Source organism: Urocampus carinirostris, unplaced genomic scaffold (genome assembly GCF_059441175.1).
Source record: "Urocampus carinirostris isolate Australia breed hairy pipefish unplaced genomic scaffold, RoL_Ucar_1.0 HiC_scaffold_46, whole genome shotgun sequence".
In the NCBI taxonomy this organism is placed as follows: domain Eukaryota; kingdom Metazoa; phylum Chordata; class Actinopteri; order Syngnathiformes; family Syngnathidae; genus Urocampus; species Urocampus carinirostris.
This window is the reverse complement of record NW_028283153.1, coordinates 97,501-110,000: the sequence shown is the minus strand read 5'-3', so window position 1 is coordinate 110,000 and position 12,500 is coordinate 97,501. Positions and strand designations below refer to the sequence as shown.

General features: G+C 55.1%; 2 non-coding genes across 2 annotated transcripts; both read right to left on the bottom strand.

Annotated features, from left to right (window-relative positions):
• Window positions 1–128: 128 nt before the first annotated feature.
• Window positions 129–282, bottom strand: LOC148345414 (5.8S ribosomal RNA). Its single transcript, XR_015848613.1, has one exon. It is a non-coding gene; the product is annotated as a 5.8S ribosomal RNA (ribosomal RNA).
• Window positions 283–1,624: 1,342 nt separating this feature from the next.
• Window positions 1,625–3,611, bottom strand: LOC148345413 (18S ribosomal RNA). Its single transcript, XR_015848603.1, has one exon. It is a non-coding gene; the product is annotated as an 18S ribosomal RNA (ribosomal RNA).
• Window positions 3,612–12,500: the final 8,889 nt, after the last annotated feature.

Here is a 12,500-nt window from a genome sequence, read left to right as displayed (position 1 = left end):
CGGGCGGACCGGCGGAATGTCGCGGAGGGCCCGAGCCTCGCCCGCGCGGACCGGGTTCTCGCGCCACCCGCCGGACGGACCGGCGGAATGTCGCGGAGGGCCCGGCCCGCGTCCGATCGATTGGAAAGCGCCGCTCAGACAGGCGTGGCCCCGGGGTAAAACCGGGGCCGCAATGTGCGTTCAAAGTGTCGATGATCAATGTGTCCTGCAAATCACATTAGTTCTCGCAGCTAGCTGCGTTCTTCATCGACGCACGAGCCGAGTGATCCACCGCTAAGAGTCGTACGTTTGGGCCCTTTTACGTCCGCCCGGGACGATCGGAGACAAATTCACGACAGGGTTTGTACCGGAGACGAACGCGCCGCGGGTGCCGTTCGGTCGCTCCCGCGAGCGAGCCCCTAACCCGCGGCGCGGTTACCGACGGGCGCGATACGCGCGACGCCGCGACGAGCCGAGCGGGTCGGGCGCGCGGCGCTGAGGCCGGCGCCCGGCGTCTCCCGCTCGGGGCCGCGACGGCGCCCGAGACGTGCGTCGGCCCGGGTAGGTCGGGCGCTCGGCGCTGAGGCCGGCGCCCGGCGTCTCCCGCTCGGGCCTGACACGACTCGGCGACCGGACTCGCCGGGTAGGTCGGGGGCTCGGCGCTGAGGCCGGCCCCCGGCGTCTCCTACCCGGACCCCGGAAGGCCATCCGACTTGGAAGCCCCGCCGCGCCGCGAAGCGACGCTTTGGGTGTTGCTACCCGTCAGCGAGTGGGTTTGGTTTACAAGGGCGGCGCGACCGCGCTGACACCGAGGGGGGACTGGCCCCCGACCCGGCCGCGGCCTGCCCGGACTATGGATGGACAGAGGAGACCGCGGCGGACCGCGCGGAACCGAACCCCCGGTGTCCGGAGCCCCGGGAGGGACTCCGGTGTCCGGGGGCCGGCCCACGCGCGCGCTACGCGGCCCCTCGAGGGCTCCGGCCGACGGACGCGTTTGGCCGGGGAAAAAGGTAGCCGGTGGGAGCACCGTTTCGTCGCCCTGAACCTTCGTCTCGGGCGGGCGTCCCGACGCCGCCGCCATACGGCCGTTGTGATCCGTGCGGGGATCCGCTTGCTCGGCGACCCTCGCCGAGAGCAGCCCCGCGCCGCACGGACACGCGACACCGACGGGCGGACGGACGCCGGGGCGCCGGCCCGAACCGTTACCTTTAAAGGACGGGAGGTCGTCGAGGCGAGTGCCGCCCCGGAAGCGCGCGCCGGAAGCGCGAGAACCGCGCCGAGCTAGGGTCGTCGGCATAGGGGGATTCCCCGGTTACGGGGGTCCCGCGCACGGCCGCCGCCTTTCGCCCGTCGCTGGCGGTCGCCTGTCGTCGCGCCGCGCCGCGCTACTGGGGTCGTCGGACGAGCGCGCTACCCCGCTCGCACGGAGGTAGCGCGACATCGCCCGCCGCCTTTTCTCGCCTCGCGCCGCGCCGCGTGGCGCCCGCCGAACTCGCTCCGACGCGCGGCCCGGGAGTGACCCGCGCCGCGCCCCCCGTCCCGTCCCGTCCCGGTCTACCCTCTTCCTCCGCCTGCGACGACCCGCCGCCCTCGGCGTCTGGCTCGTCGGGGGTGTACCGAGGCGGATCTGCTGCCGCTCGTACGTTAATGATCCTTCTGCAGGTTCACCTACAGAAACCTTGTTACGACTTTTACTTCCTCTAGATAGTCAAGTTCGACCGTCTTCTGGCACACCGCCGGAGCCGGGGCCGGCCCCGGCGGGGACTATCCGAGGACCTCACTAAGCCATCCGATCGGTAGTAGCGACGGGCGGTGTGTACAAAGGGCAGGGACTTAATCAACGCAGGCTAATGACCCGCGCTTACTGGGAATTCCTCGTTGGTGGGAAATAATTGCAATCCCCAGGCCCTGTCACGAGCGGGGTTCATAGGATTACCCGCGCCTGCCGGCGCGGGGATAGACGACGCGCTTATACGCTCAGTGTGGCGCGCGTGCAGCCCCGGACATCTAAGGGCATCACAGACCTGTTATTGCTCATTCTCGTGTGGCTGAGAGCCACTTGTCCCTCTAAGAAGTTTTCTGCCGCCGACCGCGCGGGGGGCCGCGGTACTATTTAGTATGTTTGAGTCTCGTTCGTTATCGGAATTAACCAGACAAATCGCTCCACCAACTACGAACGGCCATGCACCACCACCCACGGTATCGAGAAAGAGCCTTCAATCTGTCAATCCTTTCCGTGTCCGGGCCGGGTGAGGTTTCCCGTGTTGAGTCAAATTAAGCCGCATGCTCCACTCCTGGTGGTGCCCTTCCGTCAATTCCTTTAAGTTTCAGCTTTGCAACAATACTCCCCCCGGAACCCAGACACTTGGTCGGTTTCCCGGGTGCTGCTCGGCGGGTCATGGGAATAACGCCGCCGGATCGCGAGTCGGCATCGTTTATGGTCGGAACTAGGACGGTATCTGATCGTCTTCGAACCTCCGACTTTCGTTCTTGATTAATGAAAACATTCTTGGCAAATGCTTTCGCTCTCGTCCGTCTTGCGCCGGTCCAAGAATTTCACCTCTAGCGGCGCAGTACGAATGCCCCCGGCCGTCCCTCTTAATCATGGCCCCAGTTCATGACAACCCACAAAATAGAACCGGAGTCCTATTCCATTATTCCCAGCTGCGATATGCAGGGGCGGCCGTGTGGCCTGCTTTGAACACTCTAATTTCCTCAAAGTAAACGCTTCGGGCCCCGCGAGTGACACCCAGCGAAGGGCATCACGGGGGCTTTTGCCGAGAGGCAGGGGCTGGGACAGACGGATGCACGCCTCGCGGCGGACCGTCAGCTCGCGTCCCGGGGTCCAACTAGGAGCTTTTTAACTGCAGCAACTTTAAAATACGCTATTGGAGCTGGAATTACCGCGGCTGCTGGCACCAGACTTGCCCTCCAATGGATGCTGGCCGATGGGTTTGTGTTCGGCTCATTCCAATTACGGAGACTCGAACGAGTCCCGTATTGTTATTTTTCGTCACTACCTCCCCGTGTCGGGAGTGGGTAATTTGCGCGCCTGCTGCCTTCCTTGGATGTGGTAGCCGTTTCTCATGCTCCCTCTCCGGAATCGAACCCTGATTCCCCGTTACCCGTGGTCACCATGGTAGGCGCAGAGTCTACCATCGAAAGTTGATAGGGCAGACATTCGAATGAGTCGTCGCCGCCTCGGGTGGGCGAGCGATCGGCACGAGGTTATCCTGAGTCAACACAAAGGGGGGGCCGGGCCGGCGGAACGAGGACCGGCGCGCGCGGAGCCGCCCGCGCCGCTTACGCCCCCGCCCGGAGAGGCGGAGGCCGGACGCGGGGGACGCGCGCGACGGCTGAGCCCCCGCCCGCCGGACACCGCGTGGGTTTTTGTGTCTGATAAATGCACGCGTCCCCGGGGCGAGGCCGGAGCCCCGCCCGCGAGTCGGCGCTCGTTTGCATGTATTAGCTCTGGATTTGCCACAGTTATCCAAGTAACGGTGGAGCGATCAAAGGAACCATAACTGATTTAATGAGCCGTTCGCAGTTTCACTGTACTGGCCATTCGTACTTAGACATGCATGGCTTAATCTTGAAAACAAGCATATGCTACTGGCAGGATCAACCAGAGTGCGTCTGCCGCCGGGGGGGCGCTGCTGGTGGCGGTGCGGCCCTGGTCCGGGACGAGGCTGTGGCTACAGCCGGGCCCGGGGGGCCGCGCGACACTCGTATACGTTCGGACGGGCTGACGAGCGGGTGTCGTGAAACGATGTTTCGCGCGGAGCCCTAGCACGCGTGGCGTCGGGCTCCGCGACGGTCGGACGTCTGGGTGTGGCTCGAGACGGAAGCTCGACCTCGGTTCGTCTTGGTTCTGCCGCCAAAAGGTTCACGCCGAGGCATGGTTTCGCAAGAGGGCCCCGCGAGTGCCAGCCGTGGATCCCGCCTCACTCGTAACTCGTATCGGATTCGTCCGGCCTCACTTTCGTTCGCACATCGGACAGTTATACGTGTGCTTTAGTAGCTTCCGTTCCCTCTTAGTGAGGCCGTCCGTACGTACCGCCCCAGCTCTTTCTGAGGCGGGTATCCACTCGGCTCGGGGGGGCCCAACGTTTGCCTAGTATCCTCGGCGCTGGAGCTTGACCCGCAAAGCCGGAGGAGCCGCACGCCCGAACACCGGCTTGCGCCGGCCGACGTGGGCCCTCCGAGGCGGGTCTCGTGTGCCAATCGCTCAGTTGGGGAACCGGCAGGCCCGTGGGCCGACGCCGGCTCACCCGGGGGTGAAGGGTGCTTCGATGGAGGCCCCCTGTCAGCCTCCGCGGAAGTCCGGCTTCAATACTTTAAAGTTTGAAAAACTTAGACATTTTTCGAGAACCGGAGCTTAGAGGGGTACATGCAAAAGCCAGGGCCGCGGGAAGCGCCCTAAATACTTCAATACTTTAAAATTTGAAAAACTTAGAAATTTTTCGAGAACCGGCATCTTCCCTCGGTAATTGCGAGATGCGAGGCCGCCCCTAGCCTCTGCTCTGTCGGACTCAATGGTCACGGGTGGCCGCTGATTAGCCCTGGTGCTCACCTCTCAAAATTGCGAGTCCCTAATATAATTCTGGCTGTCGGCTGGAGAAGGGGGTATAAAATCGGCACTTGAGGGAACGCCGGGCCCTCAAGATCGGGGCCATCTAGCGGATTTTTGAGGTACTGCACTCCCATTGGAAATGCATTGGCCATACATGGGCGCTCCGTCCACTACAATGTAATTCCCTCACAATATCTGCCCCCGCGTGGCCGCGCGATGCTACTGCTGCCCCGTTGGGAATGAATGGGCCTTTCGGAGGCCATAAATACAGCGCCGCTGCATGGATTTTGGCGGTACTGCGGCTGTCGTTGAAAATACATGGACCCGTCTGAATGAATGGGCCTTTCGGATTCCATAAACCCAGCGCCGCTGCATGGATTTTGGCGGTACTGCGGCTGTCGCTGAAAATACATGGACCCGTCTGAATGAATGGGCCTTTCGGAGGCCATAAACTCAGCGCCGCTGCATGGATTTTGGCGGTACTGCGGCTGTCGCTGAAAATACATGGACCCGTCTGAATGAATGGACAAAATATAAATCAGACACTACAGAACACAAGCATAATCCAAGATTACAAAATCATCTCAGCCTTTAAAAGAAACAAAAACCTGAAAGACTACTTAGTAAAAAGTAAATTACCAGAAATCAACATAACACAAACGCAGGGCCCCACATTCTACAAACAAGCCACCACAGTTAGGAACACCGTCACCAACACAAACTACCTAATTAAACAAACAATCACACCTGCTACGGAAAACTGAAAATACATGGACCCGTCTGAATGTATGGGCCTTTCGGAGGCCATAAACTCAGCCAGCGCCGGGCCAGTGTTTGGGGTATTGTGCCCGCCACTAGTGGCTGAATACATAATAATAATAATAATAATAATAATTCCCTTGTATTGTCATTCTGTGTAACAATGTACACAGAACGAAATGTCGATTGCACTGGGCTAGTGTTGAGGGAACGTCGGGCCCTCAAGTTCGGTGGCTTGGAGCGGATTTTTGAGGTACTGCACTCCCATTGGAAATGCATGGGCGCTCCGTCCACTACAATGTAATTCCCTCACAATATCTGCCCCCGCGTGGCCGCGCGATGCTACTGCTGCCCCGTTGGGAATGAATGGGCCTTTCGGAGGCCATAAATACAGCGCCGCTGCATGGATTTTGGCGGTACTGCGGCTGTCGTTGAAAATACATGGACCCGTCTGAATGAATGGGCCTTTCGGATTCCATAAACCCAGCGCCGCTGCATGGATTTTGGCGGTACTGCGGCTGTCGCTGAAAATACATGGACCCGTCTGAATGAATGGGCCTTTCGGAGGCCATAAACTCAGCGCCGCTGCATGGATTTTGGCGGTACTGCGGCTGTCGCTGAAAATACATGGACCCGTCTGAATGAATGGACAAAATATAAATCAGACACTACAGAACACAAGCATAATCCAAGATTACAAAATCATCTCAGCCTTTAAAAGAAACAAAAACCTGAAAGACTACTTAGTAAAAAGTAAATTACCAGAAATCAACATAACACAAACGCAGGGCCCCACATTCTACAAACAAGCCACCACAGTTAGGAACACCGTCACCAACACAAACTACCTAATTAAACAAACAATCACACCTGCTACGGAAAACTGAAAATACATGGACCCGTCTGAATGTATGGGCCTTTCGGAGGCCATAAACTCAGCCAGCGCCGGGCCAGTGTTTGGGGTATTGTGCCCGCCACTAGTGGCTGAATACATAATAATAATAATAATAATAATAATTCCCTTGTATTGTCATTCTGTGTAACAATGTACACAGAACGAAATGTCGATTGCACTGGGCTAGTGTTGAGGGAACGTCGGGCCCTCAAGTTCGGTGGCTTGGAGCGGATTTTTGAGGTACTGCACTCCCATTGGAAATGCATGGGCGCTCCGTCCACTACAATGTAATTCCCTCACAATATCTGCCCCCGCGTGGCCGCGCGATGCTACTGCTGCCCCGTTGGGAATGAATGGGCCTTTCGGAGGCCATAAATACAGCGCCGCTGCATGGATTTTGGCGGTACTGCGGCTGTCGTTGAAAATACATGGACCCGTCTGAATGAATGGGCCTTTCGGATTCCATAAACCCAGCGCCGCTGCATGGATTTTGGCGGTACTGCGGCTGTCGCTGAAAATACATGGACCCGTCTGAATGAATGGGCCTTTCGGAGGCCATAAACTCAGCGCCGCTGCATGGATTTTGGCGGTACTGCGGCTGTCGCTGAAAATACATGGACCCGTCTGAATGAATGGACAAAATATAAATCAGACACTACAGAACACAAGCATAATCCAAGATTACAAAATCATCTCAGCCTTTAAAAGAAACAAAAACCTGAAAGACTACTTAGTAAAAAGTAAATTACCAGAAATCAACATAACACAAACGCAGGGCCCCACATTCTACAAACAAGCCACCACAGTTAGGAACACCGTCACCAACACAAACTACCTAATTAAACAAACAATCACACCTGCTACGGAAAACTGAAAATACATGGACCCGTCTGAATGTATGGGCCTTTCGGAGGCCATAAACTCAGCCAGCGCCGGGCCAGTGTTTGGGGTATTGTGCCCGCCACTAGTGGCTGAATACATAATAATAATAATAATAATAATAATTCCCTTGTATTGTCATTCTGTGTAACAATGTACACAGAACGAAATGTCGATTGCACTGGGCTAGTGTTGAGGGAACGTCGGGCCCTCAAGTTCGGTGGCTTGGAGCGGATTTTTGAGGTACTGCACTCCCATTGGAAATGCATGGGCGCTCCGTCCACTACAATGTAATTCCCTCACAATATCTGCCCCCGCGTGGCCGCGCGATGCTACTGCTGCCCCGTTGGGAATGAATGGGCCTTTCGGAGGCCATAAATACAGCGCCGCTGCATGGATTTTGGCGGTACTGCGGCTGTCGTTGAAAATACATGGACCCGTCTGAATGAATGGGCCTTTCGGATTCCATAAACCCAGCGCCGCTGCATGGATTTTGGCGGTACTGCGGCTGTCGCTGAAAATACATGGACCCGTCTGAATGAATGGGCCTTTCGGAGGCCATAAACTCAGCGCCGCTGCATGGATTTTGGCGGTACTGCGGCTGTCGCTGAAAATACATGGACCCGTCTGAATGAATGGACAAAATATAAATCAGACACTACAGAACACAAGCATAATCCAAGATTACAAAATCATCTCAGCCTTTAAAAGAAACAAAAACCTGAAAGACTACTTAGTAAAAAGTAAATTACCAGAAATCAACATAACACAAACGCAGGGCCCCACATTCTACAAACAAGCCACCACAGTTAGGAACACCGTCACCAACACAAACTACCTAATTAAACAAACAATCACACCTGCTACGGAAAACTGAAAATACATGGACCCGTCTGAATGTATGGGCCTTTCGGAGGCCATAAACTCAGCCAGCGCCGGGCCAGTGTTTGGGGTATTGTGCCCGCCACTAGTGGCTGAATACATAATAATAATAATAATAATAATAATTCCCTTGTATTGTCATTCTGTGTAACAATGTACACAGAACGAAATGTCGATTGCACTGGGCTAGTGTTGAGGGAACGTCGGGCCCTCAAGTTCGGTGGCTTGGAGCGGATTTTTGAGGTACTGCACTCCCATTGGAAATGCATGGGCGCTCCGTCCACTACAATGTAATTCCCTCACAATATCTGCCCCCGCGTGGCCGCGCGATGCTACTGCTGCCCCGTTGGGAATGAATGGGCCTTTCGGAGGCCATAAATACAGCGCCGCTGCATGGATTTTGGCGGTACTGCGGCTGTCGTTGAAAATACATGGACCCGTCTGAATGAATGGGCCTTTCGGATTCCATAAACCCAGCGCCGCTGCATGGATTTTGGCGGTACTGCGGCTGTCGCTGAAAATACATGGACCCGTCTGAATGAATGGACAAAATATAAATCAGACACTACAGAACACAAGCATAATCCAAGATTACAAAATCATCTCAGCCTTTAAAAGAAACAAAAACCTGAAAGACTACTTAGTAAAAAGTAAATTACCAGAAATCAACATAACACAAACGCAGGGCCCCACATTCTACAAACAAGCCACCACAGTTAGGAACACCGTCACCAACACAAACTACCTAATTAAACAAACAATCACACCTGCTACGGAAAACTGAAAATACATGGACCCGTCTGAATGTATGGGCCTTTCGGAGGCCATAAACTCAGCCAGCGCCGGGCCAGTGTTTGGGGTATTGTGCCCGCCACTAGTGGCTGAATACATAATAATAATAATAATAATAATAATTCCCTTGTATTGTCATTCTGTGTAACAATGTACACAGAACGAAATGTCGATTGCACTGGGCTAGTGTTGAGGGAACGTCGGGCCCTCAAGTTCGGTGGCTTGGAGCGGATTTTTGAGGTACTGCACTCCCATTGGAAATGCATGGGCGCTCCGTCCACTACAATGTAATTCCCTCACAATATCTGCCCCCGCGTGGCCGCGCGATGCTACTGCTGCCCCGTTGGGAATGAATGGGCCTTTCGGAGGCCATAAATACAGCGCCGCTGCATGGATTTTGGCGGTACTGCTGCTGTCGCTGAAAATACATGGACCCGTCTGAATGAATGGGCCTTTCGGAGGCCATAAACTCAGCGCCTCTGCATGGATTTTGGCGGTACTGCGGCTGTCGCTGAAAATACATGGACCCGTCTGAATGAATGGGCCTTTCGGAGGCCATAAATCCAGCGCCGCTGCATGGATTTTGGCGGTACTGCGGCTGTCGCTGAAAATACATGGACCTGTCTGAATGAATGGACAAAATATAAATCAGACACTACAGAACACAAGCATAATCCAAGATTACAAAATCATCTCAGCCTTTAAAAGAAACAAAAACCTGAAAGACTACTTAGTAAAAAGTAAATTACCAGAAATCAACATAACACAAACGCAGGGCCCCACATTCTACAAACAAGCCACCACAGTTAGGAACACCGTCACCAACACAAACTACCTAATTAAACAAACAATCACACCTGCTACGGAAAACTGAAAATACATGGACCCGTCTGAATGTATGGGCCTTTCAGAGGCCATAAACTCAGCCAGCGCCGGGCCAGTGTTTGGGGTATTGTGCCCGCCACTAGTGGCTGAATACATAATAATAATAATAATAATAATAATTCCCTTGTATTGTCATTCTGTGTAACAATGTACACAGAACGAAATGTCGATTGCACTGGGCTAGTGTTGAGGGAACGTCGGGCCCTCAAGTTCGGTGGCTTGGAGCGGATTTTTGAGGTACTGCACTCCCATTGGAAATGCATGGGCGCTCCGTCCACTACCATGTAATTCCCTCACAATATCTGCCCCTGCGTGGCCGCAGGATGCTACTGCAGCCCCGTTGGTAATGAATGGGCCTTTCGGAGGCCATAAATACAGCGCCGCTGCATGGATTTTGGCGGTACTGCTGCTGTCGCTGAAAATACATGGACCCGTCTGAATGAATGGGCCTTTCGGAGGCCATAAACTCAGCGCCTCTGCATGGATTTTGGCGGTACTGCGGCTGTCGCTGAAAATACATGGACCCGTCTGAATGAATGGGCCTTTCGGAGGCCATAAATCCAGCGCCGCTGCATGGATTTTGGCGGTACTGCGGCTGTCGCTGAAAATACATGGACCCGTCTGAATGAATGGACAAAATATAAATCAGACACTACAGAACACAAGCATAATCCAAGATTACAAAATCATCTCAGCCTTTAAAAGAAACAAAAACCTGAAAGACTACTTAGTAAAAAGTAAATTACCAGAAATCAACATAACACAAACGCAGGGCCCCACATTCTACAAACAAGCCACCACAGTTAGGAACACCGTCACCAACACAAACTACCTAATTAAACAAACAATCACACCTGCTACGGAAAACTGAAAATACATGGACCCGTCTGAATGTATGGGCCTTTCAGAGGCCATAAACTCAGCCAGCGCCGGGCCAGTGTTTGGGGTATTGTGCCCGCCACTAGTGGCTGAATACATAATAATAATAATAATAATAATAATTCCCTTGTATTGTCATTCTGTGTAACAATGTACACAGAACGAAATGTCGATTGCACTGGGCTAGTGTTGAGGGAACGTCGGGCCCTCAAGTTCGGTGGCTTGGAGCGGATTTTTGAGGTACTGCACTCCCATTGGAAATGCATGGGCGCTCCGTCCACTACCATGTAATTCCCTCACAATATCTGCCCCTGCGTGGCCGCGGGATGCTACTGCAGCCCCGTTGGTAATGAATGGGCCTTTCGGAGGCCATAAATACAGCGCCGCTGCATGGATTTTGGCGGTACTGCTGCTGTCGCTGAAAATACATGGACCCGTCTGAATGAATGGGCCTTTCGGAGGCCATAAACTCAGCGCCTCTGCATGGATTTTGGCGGTACTGCGGCTGTCGCTGAAAATACATGGACCCGTCTGAATGAATGGGCCTTTCGGAGGCCATAAATCCAGCGCCGCTGCATGGATTTTGGCGGTACTGCTGCTGTCGTTGAAAATACATGGACCCGTCTGAATGTATGGGCCTTTCGGAGGCCATATACTCAGCGCCGGGCCGGTGTTTGGGGAATCGTGCCCGCCACTAGTGGCTGAATCCCGGGCTAGTGTTGGGGGACTTGTGCCCGCCAATAGTGGCTGAATCCCGGGCTAGTGTTGGGGGACTTGTGCCCGCCAATAGTGGCTGAAATCCGCGCCGGTGTTTGGGGAAATGTGCGCGTATTATCGGGCCGGTGTTTGGGGAATTGCGCGCGTATTATCGGGCCGGTGTTTGGGGAATTGTGCGCGTATTATCGGGCCGGTGTTTGGGGATATGCGCGCGTATTATCGGACCGGTGTTTGGGGAATCGTGCCCGCCACTAGTGGCTGAATCCCGGGCTAGTGTTGGGGGACTTGTGCCCGCCAATAGTGGCTGAAATCCGCGCCGGTGTTTGGGGAATTGTGCGCGTATTATCGGGCCGGTGTTTGGGGATATGCGCGCGTATTATCGGACCGGTGTTTGGGGAATTGTGCCCGCCACTAGTGGCTGAGAACTTGGCTAGTGTTGGGGGACTTGTGCCCGCCACTAGTGGCTGAAATCCGGGCCGGTGTTTGGGGAATTGTGCGCGTATTATCGGGCCGGTGTTTGGGGATATGCGCGCGTATTATCGGACCGGTGTTTGGGGAATCGTGCCCGCCACTAGTGGCTGAATCCCGGGCTAGTGTTGGGGGACTTGTGCCCGCCAATAGTGGCTGAAATCCGCGCCGGTGTTTGGGGAATTGTGCGCGTATTATCGGGCCGGTGTTTGGGGATATGCGCGCGTATTATCGGACCGGTGTTTGGGGAATTGTGCCCGCCACTAGTGGCTGAGAACTTGGCTAGTGTTGGGGGACTTGTGCCCGCCACTAGTGGCTGAAATCCGGGCCGGTGTTTGGGGATATGCGCGCGTATTATCGGACCGGTGTTTGGGGATATGCGCGCGTATTATCGGACCGGTGTTTGGGGATATGCGCGCGTATTATCGGACCGGTGTTTGGGGAATTGTGCCCGCCACTAGTGGCTGAATCCCGGGCTAGTGTTGGGGGACTAGTGGTCGTAAAACCGGGCCGGTGTTTGGGGACTTATAGGCCGACACTAGTGGCTCAAAACCGGGCTGCCGTTTGGGGACTTGTCGGGCCAACATTGGCTTGCAGCACTTGGAAAATTGCACTAAGTCCGATTGTCGGGTCACCAGGGGCTCGTGGGACTTAGAATTTGTGCCACTCCCCGGCCAGTGTTTGGGGACTGGCTGCCGCCTCCTGTGGGCCGGTCCCCGGCTGGTGTTTGGGGACCGGCTGCCGCCTCCTGTGGGCCGGTCCCCGGCTGGTGTTTGGGGACCGGCTGCCGCC